Raw genomic sequence first — 26876 nt, forward strand, 5'->3', positions numbered from 1 at the left:
CAAGTTATTTAGAAATAAACTAATAAATAGCAGAGGCTAAATTCAAGCCCTACTGTGTCTGATAGTTACTAACCAAACTATACCTGGAGAGGCCCTTAAGTTAGTCTATTTTTATTTATTTTTATTTTTTGGTCTTTTGTCTTTTTAGGGTTGCACCCGCAGCATGTGGAGGTTCCCAGGCTAGGGGGTCAAATCGGAGCTACAGCTGCCAGCCTACACCACAGCCACAGCAACGCTGGATCCAAGCCGTGTCTGTGACCTACACCACAGCTCACAGCAACACTCACTGAGTGCGGCCCGGGATCGAACCCTCAACCTCATGGTTCCCAGTTGGATTCGTTTCCGATGCGCCATGACAGGAACTCCAAGAGGCCCTTAAGTTAGTTTAAATGCTATACCGAATATCATGGAAATGATGGGACCAAGGCTTTCTTAAAGGGAAAGGTCACTATGTAGAGATCTGGACTATTAGATATAAACCCAAAAGAAATCTTTCCCAATCTTATAGGTTGTGGCATTTGAGAAAAACTTCTCACAAAACCCCACTTTAAAAAATAAATGTCCTGGGAGTTCCTGTTGTGGCGCAGTGGTTAACGAATCCGATTAGGAACCATGAGGTTGCGGGTTCGGTCCCTGCCCTTGCTCAGTGGGTTAACGATCCGGCGTTGCCGTGAGCTGTGGTGTAGGTTGCAGACACGGCTCGGATCCCGAGTTGCTGTGGCTCTGGCGTAGGCCGGTGGCTACAGCTCCGATTCATCCCCTAGCCTGGGAACCTCCATATGCCGCGGGAGCGGCCCAAGAAATAGCAACAACAACAACAAAAGACAAAAAGACAAAATAAATAAATAAATAAATAAATGTCCTGGAGTGTGGTTGTGGCTCAGTGGTATTAAACCCAGCTAGTGTCCATGAGGATGTGGGTTTGATCTCTGGCCTTGCTCAGATCTGGTGTTGCTGTGAGCTGTGGTGTAGGCTGACAGCTACAAGTCGGATTCAACCCCTAGCCTGGGAACTTCCCTGTGCCGAAGGTGTAGCCCTAAAAAGAAAAAAAAAAAAAAAAAAAAAAAAAAAAACAGGAAGAAAGAAAAATAAATAAATAAATAAATGTACTATTTAAAAATCTACTGCTACTGCGATGACTATGAAGAAATCTGAGGGACAATGAGTGTCAAAGACTGAATAGCTCGGCAGAATCGAGCATCTTTTGGATTCAGACTTTGTGGGGGAGTAAACGGTAGGGGAGTCTGGAGTTTTCAGTTACCATTTCATCATCTCGGTAGATTAAAAGAAAAACTGGAAAGGGGACTATTTCTCTTGACCATTTTGCATTTCTAAGCACTAGCCTTTTTAGTTGGAGTGCTTTTCTCTAGAGGCAGGGATGGATGTAAGAAACACCCTCTCCTCTTACCCCCCCCCCCACACACACTTTTTAGGGCCACAGCTGCAGCATATGGAAGTTCCCAGGCTAGGGATCAAATCAGAGCTACAGCTGCCAGCCTACACCACAGCCACAGCAACATGGGATCCAAGCCTTGTCTGCAGCCCACACCACAGTTCACAGCAATGCCGGATCCTTCACCCACTGAGCAAGGCCAGGGATCAAACCCTCATCCTCACAGATACTAGTCAGGTTCACTCCTGCTGAGCCACAGCGGGAACTCCCAGCCTCTCCTCTTTCTAAAGGGATCTAAGCGTAGACTGGGAGACATTAGATAAGAGAGTACTCCCAACTCTTTGCATTGATGGATTTAAGTTGTGTAGACATTAAATTTGCTTGTAAGTGTGCCTCCACGAAGCCTTAGAAAAACCGTGCGCCTCAAAACCACCACCACAACAGATCAGACTCAGAGGCCAGAAGACAGCAGGAGGACACAGCACCTGGAGGGGGAAACCTCAAGTCTCCCTTATAAGCATGTCCGCATAGACTCTAGTCACACATCTATCCATGTGCCTCTGAAGATTGTTTCCAAACTTGGGCAGGCTGTATGTAGATGGCACATGCTTGGCTGAGGTTTTTCCAAATGTTTAATCCCAGCACTAAAGTCATTCCTATTCTCAACAGTAGAGGTCCTCAGTGCCACAGGTCTTCAACTGAAATGGCGAAACCTTCCATCCTTGAATTATCGGGCATTTTTTTTTGGTTGCTTGCGGAATTTAAGTCGCTGCATGGATACCATTGTCTATTTCTACGTCATTAATAAATGAAAAGGAAAATTTTTAGTCCTCATGGTCTGATCTTGGCTTAAATGTTCAGTCTTCTGTAACAGCTGAGCTAATGTGTGAAAATGAGGTGACTAAAGAGAGAGATACTTGAAGAGATATATAAACTTTTCTCTTGAAATTTTGGAATAAAAATACCATGAGAAACTATTTAGAGAAAACCTTAATGCTTCTTGAGATGAAGGACAACAATGAATTGGTTTTCTACAAACTGCCAGTTCACATTGCCTATTGTGTTTAGCACACAATGGATTTATAAGACACTTGAGGAGGGTGGGGGTAGGTTTTTGGGGTTTTGTCCCAGGGGTTCTATTTGTTTTTTTTATTTTTTGTTTTTTGTTTTTGGCGTTTTAGGGCCGTGCCTGTGGCATATGGAGGTTCCCAGGTGAGGGGTTGAGTCAGAGCTGTAGCTGCTGGCCTACGCCACAGCCACAGCAATGCGGGTTCTGAGCCACGTCTGCAACCTACACCACAGCTCACGGCAACGCCGGATCTTAACCCACTGAGCAAGGCCAGGGATCGAACCCGAAACCTCATGGTTCCTAGTTGGATTTGTTTCCGCTGCGCCACATCGGGAACTCCCCAGGGGTTCTATTTGGATTTTCGACGGTAAACAGGATCCACTGAGAACAACCCCATTTACTGTCTCTTTTTACCCAATCTGACCTTGTCCTTAATTCCTCCCAATTCCTTACTCTCCATAGCTAAGCAACCAGTAAATCTTTCAGTTCTCTCTTCTGTATATTGCTTGCACCATTTCCCATCTCTGTTGTCCTCATGGCCCTAGTTTATGCCTTTAGCTTAGCTAGTGGAACTGTCTTCTAACTAATCTATTTCCAATCTCACTTCCTTCTAAACCATTCCTTGCATATTTATAAAACTGCCTTTCTAAAATGCCATTTCTGGAGTTCCCGTCGTGGTGCAGTTGTTAACGAATCCGACTAGGAACCATGAGGTTGCAGGTTCGATCCCTGGCCTTGCTCAGTGGGTTAAGATCCGGCGTTGCCGTGAGCTGTGGTGTAGGTTGCAGACGTGGCTCAGAACCCGCATTGCTGTGGCTGTGGCTGTGGCTGGTGGCTACAGCTCCGATTCAACCCCTAGCCTGGGAACCTCCATTTGCCACGGGAGCAGCCCTAGAAAAGGCAAAAAGACCAAAACAAACAAACAAACAAAAAAAACATTTCTCTGCTTAATATTTTCAGTGGTTTGCCATCACTACTCAATAAAGCCCACATTTTCCTAGCATAGCCTAAAAGTTCTTTTATAACCTTGTCCCTAACTACCTCTCCAGCTTTATTGCTTCCTTCTTTCTACCTTCACCACAGCCCTCAATTGTATGTTCCAACCATTCACTGAACTACTTAGAGTTCTTCAAATTTATCAAACTGTTTTGCCCCTTCTGTCTTTACAGGCTGTTGTTTTCCTTAACACTACTTTCTTCTCTCACTCCTTGTTTGCCTGATAAACACCTAGCTCTTCCTTTAAGATCCAGGCCAAGGGTGTTCCTGTTGTGGCCCAGTGGAAATGAATCCGACTAGTATCCATGAGGACGCAGGTTCGATCCCTGGCCTCACTCAGTGGGTTAAGGATCCAGCATTGCTGTGAGCTGTGGTGTAGGAGCTGTGGTGTAGGTGGCAGATGAGGTTCGGATCTGGCGTAGCTGTAGCTTTGGCCCAGGTCAGCAGCTGCAGCTCCCATTCGACCCTGAGGCTAGAAACTCCCATAGGTCATGGGTGTGACCCTAGAAAAGACCACACACACACAATCCAGGCCAAATATCTTCTGCTTTGAAAAGCCCTTCCTGAACCTCAGGCAGGGTTAGCCATTACCCTCTTTGGGCCAATACTCTGCGGTATATATTCTTCCACTTATATACTCCCCATATTATATTAGTTCCTTCTGCTAGACCAGTGAGGGCAAGGGAAAGCATTTGGCAATGTTTGAGACATCTTCTGCTGTCACACAGGGAAGAGGAAGTGCTGCTGGCATCTAGTGGGGTCAAAGACAGAGATGCTGCTAAATGCCTTTTAATGCCCAAGACAACCTCCCATAGCAAAGAATTATCCAACCAAAAATGTCAATAATACCAAGGTTGAGAAACTCTACCAGACTGTAAACTTGTGTCTTTTTTCAACTTTGGATCCTAAGAGCATAGAACAATGTCAGTCAAAATTACACACTAAAGAAATATGGTTCAATGAGTGAAACATTTCAAAGCATTCTCTGAAGGGAATCCATCCAAAGATGGAAAAATAAGATTCTTTGAGAAATAGCCAGAGCCCAATTCAATCACTTTCAATGGTGTAATTTGAAATTCATTTAAGCATTATCTTTAAATGGCATAGAAACACTAGATTAAAATTGTGATTTCATTATGTGCCTACTTCCTGTCTAAAAAGTCATGTAAAATGTAATAAAACATGTGTTACATGTTACAACTTTGAAAACAAAACGAAGTTCATCAGATTAGATATTTTAAAGAATCTCTAAAAGAGAACAGAGGGGATAAAAGGAAGAAAATAACTAAAGAAATAATAGAAGAAAGTTTCCTAGATCTAAAGGCAAATAGAAGCCTTCAGATGGAGAGGGCTTACATCAGAATACCAAGGACAAAGAGAAATCTCAGAATACCAAGGATAAGAAGAAAAAAGACAAATAATCTGCAAAGGAATAGATGTCAATTTGGCATTATATGTTTCCTTACTAAGGCTGGATGCCAAAAGACAAACAATAGCTCGGTATAAGGATGGAAAAATATTGTAAAGCTAAAATCCTTTTCCCAGCCAAGGTAACGTTTAAGTGGGGGTAGGGGTGAAAAATTAAGACATTTTCAGACACAGTAAGACTTTCACAAACTTCTTTAGAGAATTACTAAACAATGTAACCCAACCGCCCCTCCACAAAAAAGGAATTCATAGGCTTATAAGAAGCACGTGATCAGCAAAGAAACAAAACCTAAAGTAAGTCTAATGATGCTCATGAATAATATGAAATAGTAACAACCTGTAACTAAAGTGGCAAATGATTTCACCATGGGCAATAAGAAGGGAAAGATGAGAGTAAGGGGAAGTCAATGAAGGCTTATTAAGACTCTTGCGTTATTGAGCAAGACACATTGGTATTATAGACTGATCAATAGGAAAAATGACAGAAAAATTAAAAAATTTAAATCAATATTAAAAATGTAAGAGTAACCATTAGAAGAATAGAATATGCAGTTTTTAAGACAATAAAGGGCAAAAAGGAGACCTGAAACATTCCAACAAAAGGCAATAAGTAAGGAAAAGAAAACAAGAAGAAATCATGGTAAATAAAAAATAGAAAATAAGGTAGCAGAGTTAAGCCTAAATATAGTACAAATATTAATATAAATAGGTTAAACTCTCCAACCAAAGGGTAAAAATCCAACTAGGCTTCTCAGAAAATCTTACCATATGCTATTTATATATACAGTAGTTTATACATATATATGAAGATAGAGTTTAAAATAAAGAAGTGGAAAAGCATATCTCATGTAAATGCTAATAGAAAGCAGATATAGAAATATTAATTTCAGACAAAATGTTAGTTTCAGCCTAAAAAATGAAAAGCAACTAAAAGGACAAAGGGGGGGTTTATTGATTAAAAAGTGCAATGCACCAAAAGAAATGAATTTTTTTGAATTTTCATTAACTAAGAACATAGCTTGGAATATATAATATGAAGTGAAGTTTGATAGAAATATAAGGAGAAATTGAGATTCTAACAACCCTTCCTCAGAAATCAGATAATCAAGTACAGACACAAAAAGTAAAGATATAGAGGATTTAAAATACACAATCGAGCAAATCTGTTTTAATAATACGCATAGACTATTATAACCAACAAAGACAGGATATACCTTTTTTTAAACATCTGTGACAGACTCTTAGAATTTAGCCATATATTAAACTACAAAGGAGGAGTTCCCGTCGTGGCGCAGTGGTTAACGAATCCGACTAGGAACCATGAGGTTGCGGGTTCGGTCCCTGCCCTTGCTCAGTGGGTTAACGATCCGGTGTTGCCGTGAGCTGTGGTGTACGTTGCAGATGCGGCTCGGATCCCGCGTTGCTGTGGCTCTGGCGTAGGCTGGTGGCTACAGCTCCGATTCAACCCCTAGCCTGGGAACCTCCATATGCTGAGGGAGCGGCCCAAGAAATAGCAACAGCAACAACAACAAAAAGACAAAAGACCAAAAAAAAAAAAAAAAAAGAAGAAGAAGAAAAAACTACAAAGGAAATTTAACAAATACCAAAATAGCAAAGATCTCTCTATGTTCTACAAACCTCTGACCACAATACAGAAAAAAATAGTGACTAGAAATTAATAATGAAAGTGTACCTCCCCATCTCTGCATTGAAAAAATTAAAGTGTCCTAAATGGTATTCTATCAAATAAGTCTATTTAGAAATGGAAACCATAAAAGCATAACATATCAAAATCTGGTGGATTCAGACAAAGTGATATTTGGAGGAAATTTTAGAACCTTAACTGCATTTATTAGAAAATAATAAAGATTAAAAATGAATTAATTCAGCATCAACTCAGAGAATTAGGGAGAAAACAATAAAATAAGCTGTAAAAGGAAGAAAAATTAATCAAGATGACAGAAGAAATTTGTAGGAAGATCAAACTAGAAATCAATAAGACCAAAAATTGGAAGTTTTTTAAAAGACCAATAAATAATACATACCTTTGGCAAATCTGATCCAGAAGCACAAACAAACTCATCGGAAAGGATTAAAAGCTGTGCTTACATACACAAAATTTGAAAATCTAAATGAAAGACATTCTAGCAAAATCTACGCCACAACATAAACAATTTAATATATCAAAAATAGGAGTTCTTGGAAGTTCCCTTTGTGACTCAGCGGTTAATGAGTCCGACTAGGATCCATGAGGATGTGGGTTCGATCCCTGGCCTTGCTCAGTGGGTTAAGGATCCAGCATTGCCGTGAACTCTGGTATAGGTTGCAGATGCAGCTTGGATCCCTCGTTGCTGTGGCTGTGGTGTGGGCTGGCAGCTGTAGCTCTGATTCAACCCCTTACCTGGGAACTTCCATATGCCACGTGTGTGGCCCTAAAAAGGAAAAAAAAAAAAAAAAAGGAGTTCTTGGAGTTCTTGCTGTGGCAAAATGGGATCAGCAGTGCCTCTGCAGTTCCAGAAGGCGGATTTGATCCCCAATCTGGCACAGTGGGTTAAAGGATCTGGTGTTGCTGCAGCTGCAGCGTAGGTCACAACTATAGCTCAGATCTGATCCTTGGCCAGAGAACAGGAACTTCATATGCTTCGGGGCCGCCACAAAAAAAAGGAGTTCTCTGTGTCTCAGCAAGTTATGGATCTGACATTGTCACTGTAGGGGCTCTGGTACTGCAATGGCCTGGGTTCGATCCCTGGCCCAGGACCTTCTGCATGCAGCCAAAAAGATAATAACTAACTAACTAACTAACTAAATAAATAAATAATTTAAAGTGGGAAGAAGCCTTCCTCTAGAAAACCATCAAAGCCTAGTTTTTCACAGATGAATTCTAGCAAGCCTTCAGGAAAAACTGTTTCTTTTGATAGATAAAATGCTCTGAAACATAGAGAATGAGCTCAGGCTTTCTAACTCAGACTCCTAGGCTGAAACCAAATCTAGATAATGTCAGGATACACTTAGCTATATATTAATATCATTTTATGAAAGATTCAGAACTTTAAATAATATATTAAAAAATCAAATCCAGTAATGTAGTAAAAGATAAATGCTTTAAGAGTTTGATTAAGATTTAACTCAGAAATGCAAAAATAACTTAATATTCTGTAAATTTTTAGATCAGCAGGGGGGGAGAAAAGTTCCTACCTCACAAAAGAATGTTTACTATAGCTCAGCACCTTTCCTCATTAAGCAAACAAAAAAATCAATCATTTTTAGGGAGTTAAGAATAGAAATTAATTTCTTTAACTTGATAAAGTTTATGCGAAATCTACCACAAATATAAAAGCGTTCCTTTCAAAATCTGGAACAAGATAGGATGCCCACTACAACTACTACTTAATATTATAACTGAAAGCCAATGCAATACGAAAAGGAAAATAAATGAGAATAATAAATATTGGAAACAGAGACAAAAGTGTCATTGTTTGCAGACCACATGAGTTTCTGCTTAGAAAAATCAACAGCTCTAAAAACTAGTAAGAGATTTAGCAATACTTTGCTAGCTAAAGATCAAGACAGAAAAATCAGTAGATTTCTTATATCCCAGAAATCACATGTAATAGATAAATTCCTAGGAATAAACCCAACAAGAAATGTGTATAACCTATATAGTGTAAACTACTGAACTCCAAGGGAAGTCATAAAAGAAGAATCCATGGAGACAAATACCATGTTCTTGAATTGGCAGACCCAACATTGTAAAGATGTCAGTTCTCCTCATATTGCCTATAAGTTTAATGCAATTCCAATCAAAATCCCAGTAAGTACTTTTCATGGAACCTGACAAGCTGATTCTCATTTATTGAAGAGAAACTGAATGAGGCCGTAAGAGAACTGTATGAAACAGAGCAATCGGGGGGGATTGCCTTACCAAATATGAAAATATACTGTAAACCTGTGATAATTAAAACACTCTGACACTGGTGCAGGGATAGGCAATTCAGTTAATGGAAAAAAGCCGAGCTCAGAAACACACATTCTTATCCAGGAACTTCGTTTATGATAAAAATGGTATTTCAGATAGGTGAGCAAATACCACTGAGGTAATTAACTGTCAATTTAGAAATGTAAAACAAAATTGCATCACAATCTCACACCAAATACAAAGATAAATTCTAAGTAGATTAGACAGCCAAAAAAAAAAAGTATCAGAAAAAAATATAAATGAGTATTCTAAATTTGGTCCATAGGAGTCCTTTCTAAGCATAATGAAAAATCTAGAAGCCATAAAATAGATTGACAGTAAATAAATGAAAACTACTGAAACTGAAAACACAAAGTTTTAAAAAACGATACGTGTAAGCATTTATAAAAACGTTTGAACTCTATACTTACCATATGTAAATTATATCTCATTTTTTTAAAGGTAAGAAAAATGGCAGGGAGAAAATAATTTCAGCATATGAAATAAATTCATTGAATGTAATATGCAAAATAGAGAGTGCTACAAAGCAATTAGAGAAATTATAAACCAAGAGTAAAAATGGTTATACAAATGACCAATTAACATCCAATAAGATGTTTAAATGCACTACTAATCAGGGAAAAGGCCAACATAACCAACAATGAAATGCCTCTTTCTGCCCATTTGATTGACCAAAAATTTTAAAAAGTAATATCCGCTGTTGAGTATAAACAATAGGCATTCCTGTGAATTACTGAGAACTGGTGGCATTTGAAAAGTGATTTTGAGTTCTCATCAACTATTCTTATCAACTTATCTCTGCAGTTTCTTGGTTTTTATCTTAGATAAATCCTTGCACCTATAAAAGTTGAACTACATATGAGGAGGTTTGTGGAAGCATTGTTTATAATAGCAAAAAACAAAAGAGAAGTAACATAAATATTCCCGGAGCTAAGTAGACTATGGATCTATGGATTCATGAAATAGAATCCCATTTATAAACAAAACCAAAAAATATCTAAACACACATACATAAGATGTAAATAAGTAGAAAAATGTTTAAAAAAAAAAAAGGCTATACCAAATTAAGAGTAGTTATTACATCCTGGGAAGGGAGTAGAACTGGGATAAGGACAGGAAGAAAGAACTTTTCCAATATTTATGCTATGTAATTATGGATTTTAAAATTTTTGTGAGAATATATTTCTTATATAATTTTAAATTTACATAAATATTTGAAATGACACCATTATTACAAAAGCAATACACATTTATTACATACAATTCAGAGAAGGAAAATAGGAAAATAAAAATGAGCCTGTAATCCAGAAATATCCACTATTAACATTTAGATGTATAGCCTGCCAGATTATTTTATTCACATACATGCATTTTTAATTGAAATGGCATTGCTTGTTTTGACCATCTCCCCAACATAAAACTATTTGTGTGCAATATCCTTTTTAAAAAGATATGTATTCCTTCATTTGTTCAATAAATACTAGGAATACAATAGTGAATAAAAGTACAATGTATTTAATTAATTTTCTATTGTATTTTTAGATTTTTCCCAATTTTTCTCAGTGTTGTAATACCTCTACCTAAATTCTTATTGTGATTTTATTTCCTCAGACTCCTAAATTGCTAGAAGCAATATGCATTTTCTAGGCCTTTGATATAAATTTCCACAAGCCTTTCAGTAAACTACTGCTTAATACTTACCAGGAGCACATGAGAGTAGAAGTTTCCCAGTACCCTGATCAACACGGGATATCGTAATTTTTAAAATATGAATTAATAAGTAAAATCTGGCATTTGTTTTTATTCACGCTAATCAATTCTTTGGTTATATATAAAGTTTAATATTAAGGATGTTAACCCTTTAGCTGTATTTTGCAAACGCACATAAACTTCTTAGCCCCCAAGCCATAAACTAAGATTACATTTGATTGCCTTTAGAAGTCTCAGTAATATTAGTTACTTAAACATACTATTAAGCAAGTATTATGTATTTTGAGTGTGTGTGTGTGTGTGTGTGTGTGTGTGTGTGTGTGTGTGTGTGTGAAATACTTCACTCTCCTACAAAAAAATAATGTTACCAGTCTTGGCTTGTGATCGACTCTCCTATTCCCTTATAGAGAAATTAATTTATTTTCAATTAACAATGTTTTAAAAATTAAAATGTTCTCTGGGTAACTGCATTCTTGGGAAAGCTTTCTTCATGAGATTAAAATCTGCCTTAGACTTTTACATGGATTAAGTTTTAAATTAGCATAGAAGAATAACAATATGAATCAATTTGATCAAAGAAAAAGTGTCACTAATTATTTAAACAAGACACTTACAACAGGGATTTAAAGGCAAAGCAGCGGATTTCCCTTGCATGTGGATCAAATCAGAAGTATCCCATAATTGACTCTTTACAAGACCCTGCTTCAGTATAATGGACTAGATATTAAAGCTCTAAGTATTTAAAGCTAGTTTCCGTCTTTCTCTAAATGGAGGCCCGCCACTAAGAGCTATTTTACAAGTCTGACACATTAGCTGCATCACTGGGAAATACACCGGCTCTACTTCTAGGGCCCGGAATTTCAAGTGCTTTCAATAGTTAAATGGTGTGAAATGGGTAACATTGAACCTGTGAGAAGCAATGAGCGCCTAAAAAATAAATTCCAGATGGGAAGGTTGATGGAAAGGGATATAGATACTGTAATGGTTCTTTCAATGAATTAATTCCACAAAGAACGCCTACATTTAAAAAAATTTCTAGCCAACTTATTTGTGCATGACTTTGAGGGGGGAAAAAAAAAAACCTATAATTTTCCCCTTCGATTATTTAACATTGGAAACAAAGCAGGTTTTGTAAATTCTTGCTGTCAGATCAAACACAGGAATAGAATAAGAGGAGTCATATAAGGAGTATTTTATAACTTTCTTGGAGCAGTAAAGTCAAAAGGGTCAAGTCAAGTCCACATCTCTTCCTTACAGTGTAACATTAGACTAAATAACTAGCCGCTTCGTATGTTAGGATTCCCACGACAGAAGGGAGGTTTGGGTACCGACCCCTGCAGGACATTATTCAGCAGAACGGGATGTGTTTTAACAGATCCTAGTGTTTTAATCTCACAGCCTCTTCAGTGGTTCACATGCAAAACAACTCTGAAGAATTAGAGTGTAGTGAAAAGAGTTTTAATGTTTGACTCATGTGGCTTCACATCCCACATTTGCCCCTTAGGAGATGGTCTGGGTCGTTTTACTTCATCTCTCAGGGCCTCGCTGTCCTCATTTATAAAACAGGGATCATAGTCATACCACGAGGAATGTTAAGAGGATTACACAATTCAAGGTCGGAAAAGCCCTAAGCAGAGTAGCTGACTTGGAAGCCCTGGAAAATCAGAGCTGTTATTCTTCACAGTAAATGCTTGTTGAGTGAATTTTTGTGTCATTTTTCTTGCAAGAAGCAAAATAATTACTCACTGATCTCTGAAAGAGACCCTATGTTGACACTAAAATGTGGGCCATTCTCTCTAATGTGCAGAATACAGAGTATTGGAAAAAATAAACCTGCTTCTATTGGCCAAGATAAGGAATAGAGCCAAAGCAAGACCCTTAGAGTGGGTTTCGCGAGGTCTCGCTTTCTATCTTACCGACCCCACTGCAAAAACCAATAGTGCAGTGTTCCATTAGTAGAGAGTCACCTTGGCCAGGGAAGGGCGGTGACTCGCTCTGCAACCCCCACTCTCCATTTGGCAGTAACTACTCGTAAGTGAAAGGTGCCGGAGGAGTCAGGATAGGGATCTGGCTCCGACTCTAGTTAAAGTTCTCCATGTTTTCATTACCAGCTCCATTTTTATGGTTTCGATCTTGGCTATAGTAAACTCCAGATTGAATAGACGCCTCAAACATACATCTGAGACCAGCATTTAGCCTTAAATAGCAGCTAAGTTGCCTGCAGATGCATTTTTTTTTTTAAATGGGGCATAGATTTTTTTTTTTTTTTTTAATGTCAGGCATCAAGCAGCCTCACAAATCATTTTTACGTGGCTTCCTGGACCTTTGTTTTTAGCAAATCCTTTAACGGGGGATTGACTCATTTGTGTTATTTCTTCAAAGGAAGGATTTTGCAGGTAGCTCTTCGTGAGGCCTGTCACCTTCTACGATTTGGGAGAAAGGCAGTTTTAAAAGAGTTAGAGATGTTTACTCTTAAGAAGTCATTGTTTGGTACCCGCAGCCATTAGCTTGGGAACTAAACTGGCCGGCAATCTCTGGAGTAAAAGTAGGTGTGTCTACACTATGGGTCTGAAGTTCCAGGACTGAGCTGGAGACAAAGCAGGGATGTTTCAGAATCGCATTTTTCAGTCTTACAGTTTCTTTTTTTTTTTTCTCCAGCTTTATTGAGATCTCATTAGCATTACTAATAAACGGACATGGTTCCATGGTAACCCAAGAGCCGATTGTGGCTTATTCATTTGATACATATGAATTCTGCTGTACGATGTCTGCCTTGAAAGCAAAATTGTTTGAATATTATTAAATTATTTCTGTTGGGGTTTTTAAAATAAAAATACACATGTAATTTAGGTGGCGTGTGCCCCTAACTAAGTTAAAACATAAGCAAATCTACTTAGCCAAAAAGCCAAATTTATTCTCATTTTATTAGGCAGGTGGTGTACATATTAGATGATTTCCCTCTCGGGTTTTACATTTATTTCATGTGTTTTTCTCCAAAGAACAGGAGTTATTCTGTCACAAGTGGGGAGGTGAAACCTCGGTTAAGGGGATACTGCAAATTCTGCCCTTTCAGCAGAAGTAATTTATAGTTTCATAATATTCCAGAGTTTCTCTTTGTCTTTTACATGACAATTTATGACCAAGGTATTTTCATGTTTCCCTTACTCCTTGCTAGAAGCCTGAACAAATAAACTGTGTGCATATAGGGTCTGTTTCCTGGTTCGATTTTCCAGGTATCATTATTTTTTCTTCCCCTGACCGCATATGGCATAAGCTGGATTCTGCATTGCATTATTTTAATCCAGAAGGCACATACATGTGAAACTCAACTAGTGAAAATGAGATTTTGTGTTATTTGGTCTAAAACTATTCTTTAAATTTATTTATTTATTCTAAAACTATTCTTTAAATCAAGCATTGTTAAAATCCATATTCTGCATATAGAAAAAGCTCTTGGCTGCCTAGAGAATATAGAAGTATCTTTGGTATGCCTAAAGAATGACGTTTCTCAGGCGTCTGCTCTCGGGGTTTAAAAAAATTTCTTGCAGCATATATAAAACTATGTTAAAAAAAATACAGCAAACACCTTTCTCCTCACTACCTGATGTAAGAAATGAAACATGCACAGTAAAATTGAGGTCCTCTGGGTGCCCCCCACCTCAGACGCATCCTCCTACCTGTCCCCTGGTTGAGGGGCTCTGGAGTTAATCGTTTCTAGGCATTTCTGTGTATTTTTCCCACCTGTGTATGTATCCCCAGATGATATTTAGTATTAACATCCACTTTTAAAACTTCATATGCATGTTTGCCCCCCTTGCTTATGAAACCAACTTTTTTCTCTCAACATTCTGTATCTGACATTGGTCCACATTCTTAGCTGTGGTTCTGACCCATCAATTGTCACTGCTGCGTGATGTTACACTGTATGGTTATACCACAATCTGTATAGCCATTTCCTGTCGATGGACATTTAGCCTGTCCACTGTTGTTTGCTGTTATTAACATTGCTGCTATGGAGGTCCCTGGTGGTCTAGTGATTAAGAATTTGGTGTTGTGGAGTTCCCATCATGGCTCAGTGGTTAACGAATCCGACTAGAAACCATGAGGTTGCAGGTTCGATCCCTGGCCTTGCTCAGTGGGTTAAGGATCCGGCGTTGCTGTGAACTTTGGTGTAGGTGGCAGATGCAGCTCGGATCCCAAGTTGCTGTGGCTCTGGTGTAGGCCAGTGACTACAGCTCCAGTTGGACTCCTGGTCTGGGAACCTCCATGTGCCGCAGGAACGGCCCTAGAAAGGACAAAAAAAAAAAAAAAAAGAATTTGGTGTTGTCACTGCTGTGGCTTGAGTTCGATCCCTGGCCGGGGAACTTCCGCATGCCACAAGCATGGCCAAAGAAGAAAGAAAGAAAAAAATAATAACATTGCTGCTTTAAATATTCTTGTGCATATATCCTGTGCCCATATGTAAGGATTTTTCTAGAATATATCCCCAAAGTAAATGCATATTCACTTTTTCTACTTTTTTCGCCAAAGTGGTTGAACCAAATTAAACTCCCACTAGCAGATTCTGCTTCACTGTTTCACCAACACTTAGCATTATTGGACTTTTAATCTTGTTAATCTGATGGATGTGTAACAGTTCATTTCCCTGATCACTTAGGTTTAATATTTATTTGTTTATCATCCGCTCATGTTTTATCTTCTGTTGGCATATAAATGTGTGTCTTTTGTCCCTTGGTGGGGGCAGGGGGATTATTTGTCTTTTGATACAGTTTTGTAATATATCCTGAGCACTTATATTTTGTTGGTTCTATGTATAATGAGTATCTTTTTCTAGTCTGTGTCTTCTCTTTTCACTTTTTCTGTGATAAACTGAAGTTTTAATATTTGTTTTATTTTATTTTTCCTTTTTAGGACCATACCTGTGACATATGGAAGTTCCCAGGCTAGGGGTTGAATCAGAGCTACAACTGCTGGCCTACACCACAACCTCAGCAAGGCCAGTGGGTGAAGGATCTGATGTTGCCGCAAACTGTGGTGTAGGTCACGGATGCGGCTCAGGTCCTGTGTTGCTGTGGCTGTGGTATAGGCCCGCAGCTGCAGCTCCAATTCGCTCCCTAGTCTGGGAATTTCCACATGCTACGGGTGTGACCATAAAATACACATATTTGATGTATATTTTATACACATACATACATATATACACACGCACATATATATATGCAAACTAGCTAATGATCAAATACAAAGAATATGTGCTTTGGATTCCACAGTTCTTCCTCTTACTAGCTATGTTGTTCAGCCTCTGTAAACTTTGCTTTCTTTAAAGAATCATCTCACAAGGTTTTTGTAAGCATTAAATGTTCAGTAACCAACCTTTTAAGAAACTAACCTTCGGCAACTAACCTTTAAGAAACTACCATTTGTTGGAGTTCCTGTCGTGGTTCAGTGGAAACAATCTGAGTAGGAACCATGAGGCTGCGGGTTCGATCCCTGGCCTCCCTCAGCGGGTTGAGGATCTGGTATTTCCGTGAGCTGTGGTGTAGGTCATAGATGTGGGTCAGATCTGGCATTGCTGTGGCTCTGGCCTAGGCTGGTGGCTACAGCTCCAGTTAGACCCCTAGCCTGGGAACCTCCATATGCCACAAGTGTGGTATGGCTCTGAAAGGACAAAAGCCCAAAAAAAAGAAAGAAAGAAAGAAAGAAAAGAAACTACCATTTGTCAATTTTTGGTTACAGCATCCAAAAAAAAAAAAAAAAAAAAAAAAAGCCACAACCGTCTCCACATCCTACTTAAAACCCTTTTTCATCTATGGCTGCTTTTATTAATTTATTTATTTATTTTTGTCTTTTTGCTATTTCTTTGGGCCACTCCCACAGCATATGGAGGTTCCCATGCTAGGGGTCGAATCGGATCTGTAGCCACTGGCCTACGCCAGAGCCACAGCAACGCGGGATCCGAGCCACGTCTGCAGCCTACACCACAGCTCACGGCAACGCCAGATTGTTAACCCACTGAGCAAGGGCAGCGAACCTCATGGTTCCTAGTTGGATTTGTTAACCACTGCACCACAACGGGAACTCCTGCTTTTATTTTTAAACTTCAACCAAAACATTTCACAACAAATGCAAAAGCAAATATCAGAATCTCCTGTTTTATAAAATCAGATGTTAAAGAGATTTGCAAAAATATAAACTATTACAACTTTTCCTGCTATTTTGTTTGTTTATTTTGGAAAAAATATATTTTTTCAAAATAAATGTTACTTATATTAACATATAATGGCATTATTTTAACAAATTAATAAATGTATATATATGATTCTTTTCTTTCTTTTCTTTTCTTTGTCTTTTTTTAAGGCCACACCCATGGCATTTGGAATTTCCCAGGCTAGGGATCTTTGACCTACACCACAGCTCACAGCAACGCCGGATCCTTAAACCACTGAGTGAGGCCAGGGATCAAACCTGCGTCCTCATGGATTCTAGTCAGATTTGCTTCCACTGAGCCACGACAGGAACTCCTATATACAATTTCTTTCAATTTTAGTTTCTAGTACAATAAATGTTGGTAGATGTAACTTACATACTTAAGAAGGCTTTGGGGTCCTCAATAATTTTAGGAGTAAAGGATTCTGAGACCAAAAAGTTTGGTCTTCTCATGTAGACAGAGGAGAAACGCTGAGATTTAAAGAAAAAAATAACTAGTATGTTAGTGATTAGTATGGTTGATGGATTGTGTTAAATTAGGGCAAAACTATGATGTATCTAAGGATAGTATAGTGTATTAAAAAAAAAAATCACTGGAGTGGAAACTGATTTCTCCTAATTCTACTGTTAACCAACAGTTACTTCAAGTCAGTTACTACCGTTGCCAGATTTAGCAAACAAAAATATGGAATGCCGTGTTAAATTTGAATTTCAGATAAATAATAATTAGTTAGTATAAGTATGCTCCCAAATTGTGTGAGACTCAAAATTTTTTTCTTTTTTAGGGCCACAACGGTGGCATATGGAAGTTCCCAGGCTAGGGGTCAAATCGGAGCTGTAGCCACCGGCCTACGCCAGAGCCTTAGCAAGGCCAGATCTGAGCCACATCTGCCACAGCTTGCGGCAACGCCAGATCCTTAACCCACTGAGCAAGGCCAGGAATCCTGGCCTTGAACCTGCATCCTCATGGATATTAGTTGAGTTTTTAACCCTCTGTACCACAAGGGGAACTCTAATTTTAACAGAGTGTCCTGCATTTTTACCTGGCAGCCCTACTGTTCCAGGTCTTAATTTTCTCATGAGTTAAATGAAGACACAGGTGAAATTCCTATTATGTCTGCTCTTGTAGTGATGCTGGTCTTTGATGGTAAAACAAGAAAAAAAAAGGAGTATACATTGTGCTTTTGTGCATGTATTCATATAAAGTTGTAAACAGTCTTTTCTTGAGAAGGACTATCTCTTAATTTGAGGTTATTCTTCTATTATATTAATGCATAACTTGGGTGCTGTCTTCAAACCCACTTCTTTTTTTGGAGGGGAGAGCTCCACTGCACACACAGTTCCCAGGCCAGGAATCAAATCTGAGCTATGACTTAAGCCTTAGCTGTGGCAACGGTGGATCCTTAACCCACTGTAGCAGGCCAGGGATCAAATGCAGCCGATCCCATTTCACCCCAGCGGAAACTCCTTCAAACCCACTTCTAATTCTAATTCCAGTATTCTGAATTCTATTATTTTCCGCTCTAAAGTCCAAAATTTCTTCTCCCTCTATACCAGCCATTATCAAAATTTTGGGACTCAGGGTGTTATAATATCTCATTGTAAAATGACAGGTATTGTTTTTCTAATATCCTCTTGGGGCAAATTTTATAGTTACTCCTTAAAATTGTTTTTTTGGTCCTTTTTTTTTTTAAAATGGCTGCATCCGCACAAATGGAAGTTCCCAGGCTAGGAATCTATTCGGAGCTATAGCTGCCGGCCGCCCATGCCACAGCCACAGCAACGCGGGATCCGAGCCACATCTACGACCTACACCACAGCTCAAAGCAACGCCGATCCTTAACGCACTGAGCGAGGCCAGGGATCGAACCCACGTCCTCATAGATACTAGTCGGGTTCGTTAGTGCTGAGCCACAACAGGAACTGAAATTGCTTTGGAAGTCTACCTGTATAAAATCCAAAAGAATGGAAACCACCGCATCAGATGGGAGCGAAGTTTTCTCTTAGCTTTCACAGTCAACAGACTTTGCCTTTGAGAGGCACACGACTCTTACACCTGTAATCCCATGTGACTCCAGCATAATTTCTTTTCTAAGCCACATTTCCTTACTATGTAGTGGGGAGAGAATAGCTCTCACTCCCCTCTCCTGCACTGTTCCTTACAGGGAGAGTGAATGAAGTCATGTCTGGAAAGTGCTCTGAGCTCTTCAGAGAAGTACCTAGAAAGGGAGGGAGGTGTCCTCACCCTGCATTGGGAGCGACGTTGACTTTTTAGGATAAACTGAAAAGCTGAGAGTATGTTGAAAGTTTTGTCCTTGATTTGCACATCTTCAGTTCGATCCTTAACGACATGTTTGCTCCGATGCCAGGAATTTTGTGATCTGAGTTCAGTGTTGACATCGTGCATCCTCCCCAGGACGCTAAGGACTCTTTGAGGAATGCGTGCTTAATGTAGTAGAGAGAAAAAATCCAAAATCGCACTGAGAGCCAGAACATCCAGCCTTTTTATGGCTTCCAATGCTGGCCTTAAACAAACATGACTCGTTTTTCTGGAAACACCTGTCCACCTAAAACAAGCAAAAAGGACAAAAGCCAAAATCCTCAAGGTTCACCGAAGAGCTAAGTTAGACATCGTTTCTCATCTTCCGAAGGTTGTGATGGTTTATTTTTCCAGACAACGTCTTAGACCATCCTTTCACCAAAAATAAAAGCTAAATATGATGCATCCTGGGCAGACAATCTTTGATCCAAAGCCCCAAGAGATTACCTGACTTGATTATTCCACATACTCTGTATTCTCAACCCAAACAGACTTCTTTTTAAAGAGAATCCAATTTCCAATGGGTTTAACCTAGAAAAACAGCAAAAAGCTAATAAAAGCTGGGAGGCTGGTCCAAGGAAAGCATTGTGGCTGCTACACGTTTGGAGGCCTCATCCAGTGGAGAGCTTTGCAATAGCTGCCAATTCCTCCAGTGAATTTGCTGCTCCCTGGGATCCGGGATGGGGTACCTGATAGCCTCCTGGTAAACTCTGGTTCAAGAATAAATTATACTTGGCTGCTTTCCTGTATTGCCAAAACTAATAATCATGATACTGGAGTTGGTAACAGACTTCATCTTTGGAAAGGAAGAGCATAGAAGAACTTCTTCTATAGGTTCTTGACCCAAATTAGGATTGGGACAAATTCATCTTGGGTGGCACAACCAAGAACCCTATTTCTTCAGAAAAACGTACTTTAAATGCCTACAGGAATGCCTACCACTCCCCTAGCCATTCTCTACCATAGCATCCCACACCAGAGGTTTTAGGAAGTTTACCCAAGGGGTACCTTCACTATTCAAACTTGAGTAGATGGTTCTTTTCCTTTTTCTTTCTTTCTTTCTTTTTTTTTCTTTTTGGTCTTTTTAGGGCCATACCCACTGCACACGGAGGCTTCCAGGCTAGAGGTTGAAACTGAGTACACCCTCTAGTTGAGAGAAGTTGTATCTAGTAAAAACTTCTAGATAAAACTAGAAATTTATCTAGATAAAACTAGAAATTTATCTAGATAAAACTTCTAGAGTGGAGTTCCCGTCGTGGCTCAGCGTGAAAAGAATCTGACTAGGAACCATGAGGTTGTGGGTTCGATCCCTGGCCTCTCTCAGTGGGTTAAAGATCCGGCCTTGCCATGAGCTGTGGTGTTGGTTCCAGACATGGATCGGATCTGGCGTTGCTGTGGCTCTGGCCTAGGCTGGTGGCTACAGCTCCAATTAGACCCCTAGCCTGGGAACCTCCATATGCTGTGGGTGCGGCCCTCAAAAGACAAAGGGACAAAAATTTTAAAAATTAAAAAAAAAAAGAAACTTCTAGATAAAAACTCTAGTAAGTGCAAAGCAAATGATCATGAGGCATCTTGATTGCCAAGGAGGGATGGAGACATCAAATACAAAACAGTAAACGTCAGAGTTCCTATCATGGTACAGCGGAAATGAATCCAAGTAGGAACCATGAGGTTGTGGGTTTGATCCCCAGCCATGCTCAGTGGGTTAAGGATCTGGTGTTGCCATGAGCTGTGGTGTAGGTGGCGGATGTGGCTCAGATCCCAAGTTTCTGTGGCTGTGGTGTAGGCCGGCAGCTACAGCTCTGATTGGACCCCTACCTTGGGAACCTCCATATGCCATGGGTGCGGCCCTAGAAAAGACAAAAAGACAAAAAAAAAAAAAAAAAAAAAAAGGTGAACATCATTATAAGAAAAAATCTCACTGAGGCTCAGATTGATGCTGCCATAAGATGTCTCGTTTCTAGTACCTTTTACATGTGGGGTCCTAACATCAGTTAGTGGCTTGGGAAGGCAAAGGCCAAACAGAGAATTTTCTGTATGAGATGAACTGTTGGGTTATGAGGTGCCTGAATCACTGAGAAGGACAAGTGGTTCCAAATTAACTCCTAGAACAGCTGCAGAGAACGTGCCTCCCTGCTACCAGGTGAATCCACTAGATCCCTCTACTACACCGAAGGGGGGGGAAAAAAAACCGATAACTATCATCACTAAAACTCAAAATAAAATTCCTTTCTGGAGAGCCAACCATGTGCCAGTTACTAAGCATAGGCCTTATTCTATTCTTAAGACAACTCTGCAAATTAAGATGTTACTGTCCCTACTTTAGAAATAAGGAAACTTGCTTAAGAGAGATTAAAGGATTTATTCAAGTTAATGAGAGAACTAGAATTGAAAATCAGTCTTATAGCTTTAGAAGTCCTTTGGTCTAAACTAGTGCTCTTTATACAAATAGGGAAACTGAGTCCCAGAGAAAGAAAATGGACTTTCCAAGACTATATTGTTGGTAAGTAGAAAAGCTGGAGTCGGAGCCCAGTTGGATTGTATGATTGTGTTTACATGAAATGTCCAGAAGAGGCAACTCTGTAGAGACAGGAAGTAGTTAGTGGTTACCTGGAGGGGGGGCGGTGAGGAGTAAGGGGGTGATCACTAAGAGATGCAGGGTTTATTTTTGAGGCCATGAAAAATCTCCTAAAATTGATTACGGTAATGGTTGGCAACTCTGATTGATCACAAGCACTAAAAATCATTGAGTCGTACACTTTAAACAGGTGAATTCGTGATACATGAATTATATCTCAAAAAAGCTTTTTAAGAATGCATCGATGGCAAGGAGTATTATAATTAGAGTACTTACTCCTGTTAGTTACTGAGGACAAAGAAGAAGCAAATAAAAATTTTCCAGGAGCTCCCGGTGTAGATCAGCGGTATCGAAACCCACTAGCATCCATGAGGATGGGGGTTCGATCCCTGGCCTCACTCAGGTTTTAAGGATCTGGCATAGCCATGAGCTGTAGTGTAGGTCACAGACATGGCTCAGCTCCTGCATGGCTGTGGCCGTGGTGTAGGCCGGCAGCAGCAGTTCCAATTTGACCCCTAGCCTGGGAACCTCCATATGCCATATGTGTGGCCCTAAAAAGAAAAAAGAAAAAAAATCCCAATGTTTCAAAAGATGAAGCTTAACTCTTAAAAAAAAAGAGAGAGAGAGAGAGAGAAAAAGAAAAAAGTTAAGCGAGGTACAAATTTGCAAGCTCACAAAGTCAAGGCTAGCTAGAATCAAATATCATAGGTTCTCACCCCGTGTATTGAGCTCTTTCTATATATCACAAAGGCTTCCATTGTCAGTTTCAGGTCCTGTGTTTCTTCACGCTTTTTAAAAAATTTTTGATCAAGAAACAAAGCGTCTAGTAAAGATAACAATGAGAGAAGAGGGAGGATGACCTCGGGGTGAGGGGCATGGAGACGGCGGAAAACACAAAGCTGATTTCCTTGCCCATCAGGAGCTTGCAGACTCTAGCAGAGATTCAAGGGAGTAAGTGGCCAAGCACCTTGAGCTGGAGAGATGGAGGGAGGAGAGAATAGCTACCCTCCAAGATTCGTGTTTCCCAAGGTGAAAAAATTTGAAAAAATACTAACCTGACCTGGTGATGGTCACCGCAACGTGTGACGGATGCATCTTTTTCACTTCCCTGGTCAGGTCTCTCTAAACTGTAGGTTTTCCATCTTCCGACCAAATGCAAAAATCTGTCTGCATTATGTGCTTTCTCATTGCCTCCCTCTTTTTCCCCTTCATCATCTCGTGTTGATCTCCCACCTCTAAAGGGAGGGCTTAGCACAGAGTTCTTACGACCTTAACAACAGCCATCTCTGTCTGCTGCCGCAATCATAGTTTACCTGTGGCAGTCCCAAATTGGCCACTTGTTGCACACAAGGTTTCTGTTGCACTCTTTTTTTTTTTTTTTTTTTTTTCTTTTTTTTAATAGAGCTGGTAATGCTCTGGATGACTGTTGTGGTTAACTCTGGTCTGACCCTGCACCTCAGTGGTTTTATTAGCTGTGTGTTTGGCTCTGGGATCCTCTCCCTAGCTATTGTCGTTATTGAGACTCTTTGTGTCTCCACTGAATCTCTCCTAAATCCCCGGCTGTTATCTGTGTGTCTAAGAAGTGAGTGCATTCTTGTCTGAAGCATGTCCTGACTGCCTCTGATAGCAGCCATTTCTGACCTAATTTTACTGGGTCCTGAGATTGATATGATTAAGATGAATGAGGCTTCCTCTCAGTCATGAACCTCTTCAAGGATAAACTTGTAAATCCAATGCGTTCTGAAGATGACTAGTTACTACTTACCTTTCAACCTCTAGGGGATTTGGGGGATGATTTATAACTACCCCTTTTCCCTCCAACAGTATCATTAGAACGATGGTGTGCAAAAGACCGCTTTTGCAGCCCACAGATTATTTTCTACAAAAAAATATGCTTGTATTAATAATAATCCATCCAAGATATGTATGCGTTTGTACAAATTCTACTAATGAACCGGGATTCAATGAAGTCTTTGCCAAAAGGCAATGAACATACACCAGCCAAAAGTATACAGTTCTCCTGATCCCGATGACAAAACCTTCCTGCTCTGGGTTTTCTTCAAAATGTCTAATGCGAGGACCATGTAAGATCATCCCCTAGAAAGACAGACATGAAAATTACAAAATTGCACTACTGCAAAAAAAGGTCAGGGAGGTGTAAGGAGCCTGATGGTGCAGTAACTTCTGTGTTATTAGGTATCTGGTCATGCTGGAGAGCTAAGTTTGCCAGGTAGCTGGGTGCTTGCCTTTTCAGTACACTTTTCCATTAGTTGAACCAATGCAATTTCCCCGGCTTTTTATGCAATTATAAGTTAATCTTCTTTTCGTGACTCGGAGCCAGGCCTATGAACGTCGAGGCAGCATGACAGTGGAAAAAGCACAGGCTCTGAAGTCTGCAGACCTGCTTTTTGAACACTGGCTCCTGCTCTTCGTAGCTGTGTGATCTTGGGCACATTTCTTAAGGTCTTTGAGCTCCAATTTCTCGTTGATTAAATGGGTATGGTAGAATGAAACTTAACAGTGATGATTTGAGGTTTAATTGACATAGTGCAGTGGTTTTGAAAAGTATTTCTCACCCCCAAATTCTTTATTTCAAATGAAATCTTACGCAGAGCCCCACTGTGAACAAATAAAAGGGGAGATGCTCTGAGTTTTAAAAGCCACTGCATCTAGTACAAAGCCCGACACATAATAAGATACTATTTCAATGCCAGCAGTTAATATTGTCATCACTTTATGTGTAGCTTTTATTCGTATTTGTGCTTTTGTTCTTATATCTGCTTTTTAAAAATTGAAGTATATTTGCTTTACAATTGTTGTATTAGTTTCAGATGTACAGCTAAATGATTCAATGTTTTTTATATATGGTATTTATATAGATATAGATGTTCCTTTTCAGATTCTTTTCCATTATAGGTTATTGAAAAATATTGAATACAGTTTCCTAGTGCTCTAGGTCCTTGTTGTTTATCTGTTTTACATATGGTAGTGCATATCTGTTAATCCCAAACTCCTAATTTATCCCTCTCCTTTCCCTTTGGACAACCATAAATTTTGTCTGTGAGTCTATTTCTGTTTTGTAAATAAGTCCATTTGCATCGTTTTTTTGGATTCCACATGTGAGGGATATCATATGGTATTTGTCTTTCTCTGTCTGACTTACCTCACTTCGTATGATCATCTCTAAGTCCATCCATGTTGTGGCAAATGGCAGAATTTCATATTTTTTCATAGCTGAGTAGTATTCCACATCTTCTTTATTCATTCATCTGTAGATGGACATTTATGTTACTTCTGTGTCTTGGCTATTGTAAATGTTACTGCTATGAACATTGGGGATGCATGTATCTTTTTGATATAGAGTTTTTGTCTTTTCTGGATGTATGCCCAGGAGTGGGATTGCAGGATCATATGGCAACTCTATTTTTAGTTTTTTAAGGAACCTCCATGCTATTCTCCATAGTGGCTGCACCAATCTTATATCTACTTTTTTTTTTCCTTTATACGGCCCCACCTGTGGCATATGGAAGTTCCCAGGCTAGGAATCAAATCAGAGCTCCAGCTATCAGACTACACCATAGCCACAGCAACACCAGATCTGAACCATGTCTGACCTATGCCACAGCTTGTGGCAACACTAGATCCTTAACCCACTGAGCAATGCCAGGGATAGAACCCACATCCTCATGGATACTAGTCAGGTTCTTAACCTGCTGAGCCACACGGGAACTCCCTCTGCTAATTTTTGATGTAAAATCTTGACTATCGTGTGAGCTGGAATCCAGTTGGTTTGAGTAGCATCAACGGTTAAAGGGCTGTGTCTCAAAACTTCCAAAAGACTTTTTTTTTTTGTCTAGAAAGGGCCACTCCTGAGGCATATGGAGGTTCCCAGGCTAAGGGTCTAATCGGAGCTGTAGCCACCGGCCTACACCACAGCTCACAGCAACGCCGGATCCTTAACCTACTGAGCAAGGCCAGGGATCGAACCTGCAACCTCATGGTTCCCAGTCGGATTCATTAACCACTGCACCATGATGGGAACTCCTCAAAAGACTTTTAAAATCATCTTAGAGAATAACTATGTATTACAGAATGAACTATATTTTATCAAATAACTTAAACATAAATCTATAAACGCAACTAGAGTAATAAAGATACATTTCTGACGTTAAGCTCTGTTTCTGAGGTTTCTCTTGGTCCTGTTCAGACCCTCCTCGCCCCCTGTCCGGCAGTGCCCGGTCGGCCCATCATCTGTGTCCCATGCTATCTTATAGTCCTCTCTTTCTGATCTTGTCCAAATGCTTTTAAGTAATCACAGAGAATTTTCAACCTCTCTGTCTGCAGTAGCTCAAAGTTTCATCCTTAATTACTGGCCTTTTGAACTGTCTTTCCTTAGCCCTAGCAAAACTGTTCTGTAGCTGCTCCTGAACAGGATCATTTAAAGCCATAACGTATGAAGGTTTATTTTCTTGCCCTGTTCTCCGGGCAAAATGCATGCCACCATGGTCCACGCCCTCTCTCGCACAGCTTTGATGTCGCCTGCCCTCACTCACTTGTTTGGTTCTCTCTCTGCCTCTTTCTCCTCTTTTCAGGAGGAAACTAATTTCCGGGTTGAGACAAGCTTAGTCTTCTCCACTAAGCTGGAAGAAACGATATTCTGGGTCACACCACAGCTTCCTTACTGGTTGTAGCAAACTAGAGTTCTGGTGTCTAATTATTTCAGGCCCAAATATCTAAGCCCATTTTACGGAGTTATGCAAAATTTCCTAGTAGTTTCCTTTGTTTTTGTGTTGTTTCCTGCTATGGTTTTCCTTTCTTTTTTCTTTTCTGGGTCACACCTTCGGCATATGAAAGTTTCTGGGCCAGGGGTTGAAACAGAGCTTACAGCACAGCCACAGCCACACCAGATCCAAGCCACATCTCTGATCTACGCCTCAGCTTGTGACGATGCCAGATCTTTAGCCCACTGAGTGAGGCCAGGGATAGAACCCACATCTTCATGGATACTGGTCAGATTCTTAACCTGCCGAGCCACAAGGGGAACTCCTGCTATTGCTTTCTACTTAAATTCTAATCATGGAACAAAAGATTTTATAAGACAATCTCTGAGGAAAGAAAAATACTAAAGCTAAAATTAGAGAAAGTGTAAAAAAAGGAATTGTTAGACAACTTGATTTAATTCCTTTTGAAAACATATAC

Source organism: Sus scrofa, chromosome 12 (genome assembly GCF_054392235.1).
Source record: "Sus scrofa isolate SSC_HxYL_T2T_F1_AM1 chromosome 12, Sscrofa_HxYL_maternal_Yorkshire_Landrace_v2.0, whole genome shotgun sequence".
NCBI classification, from domain to species: Eukaryota; Metazoa; Chordata; class Mammalia; order Artiodactyla; family Suidae; genus Sus; species Sus scrofa.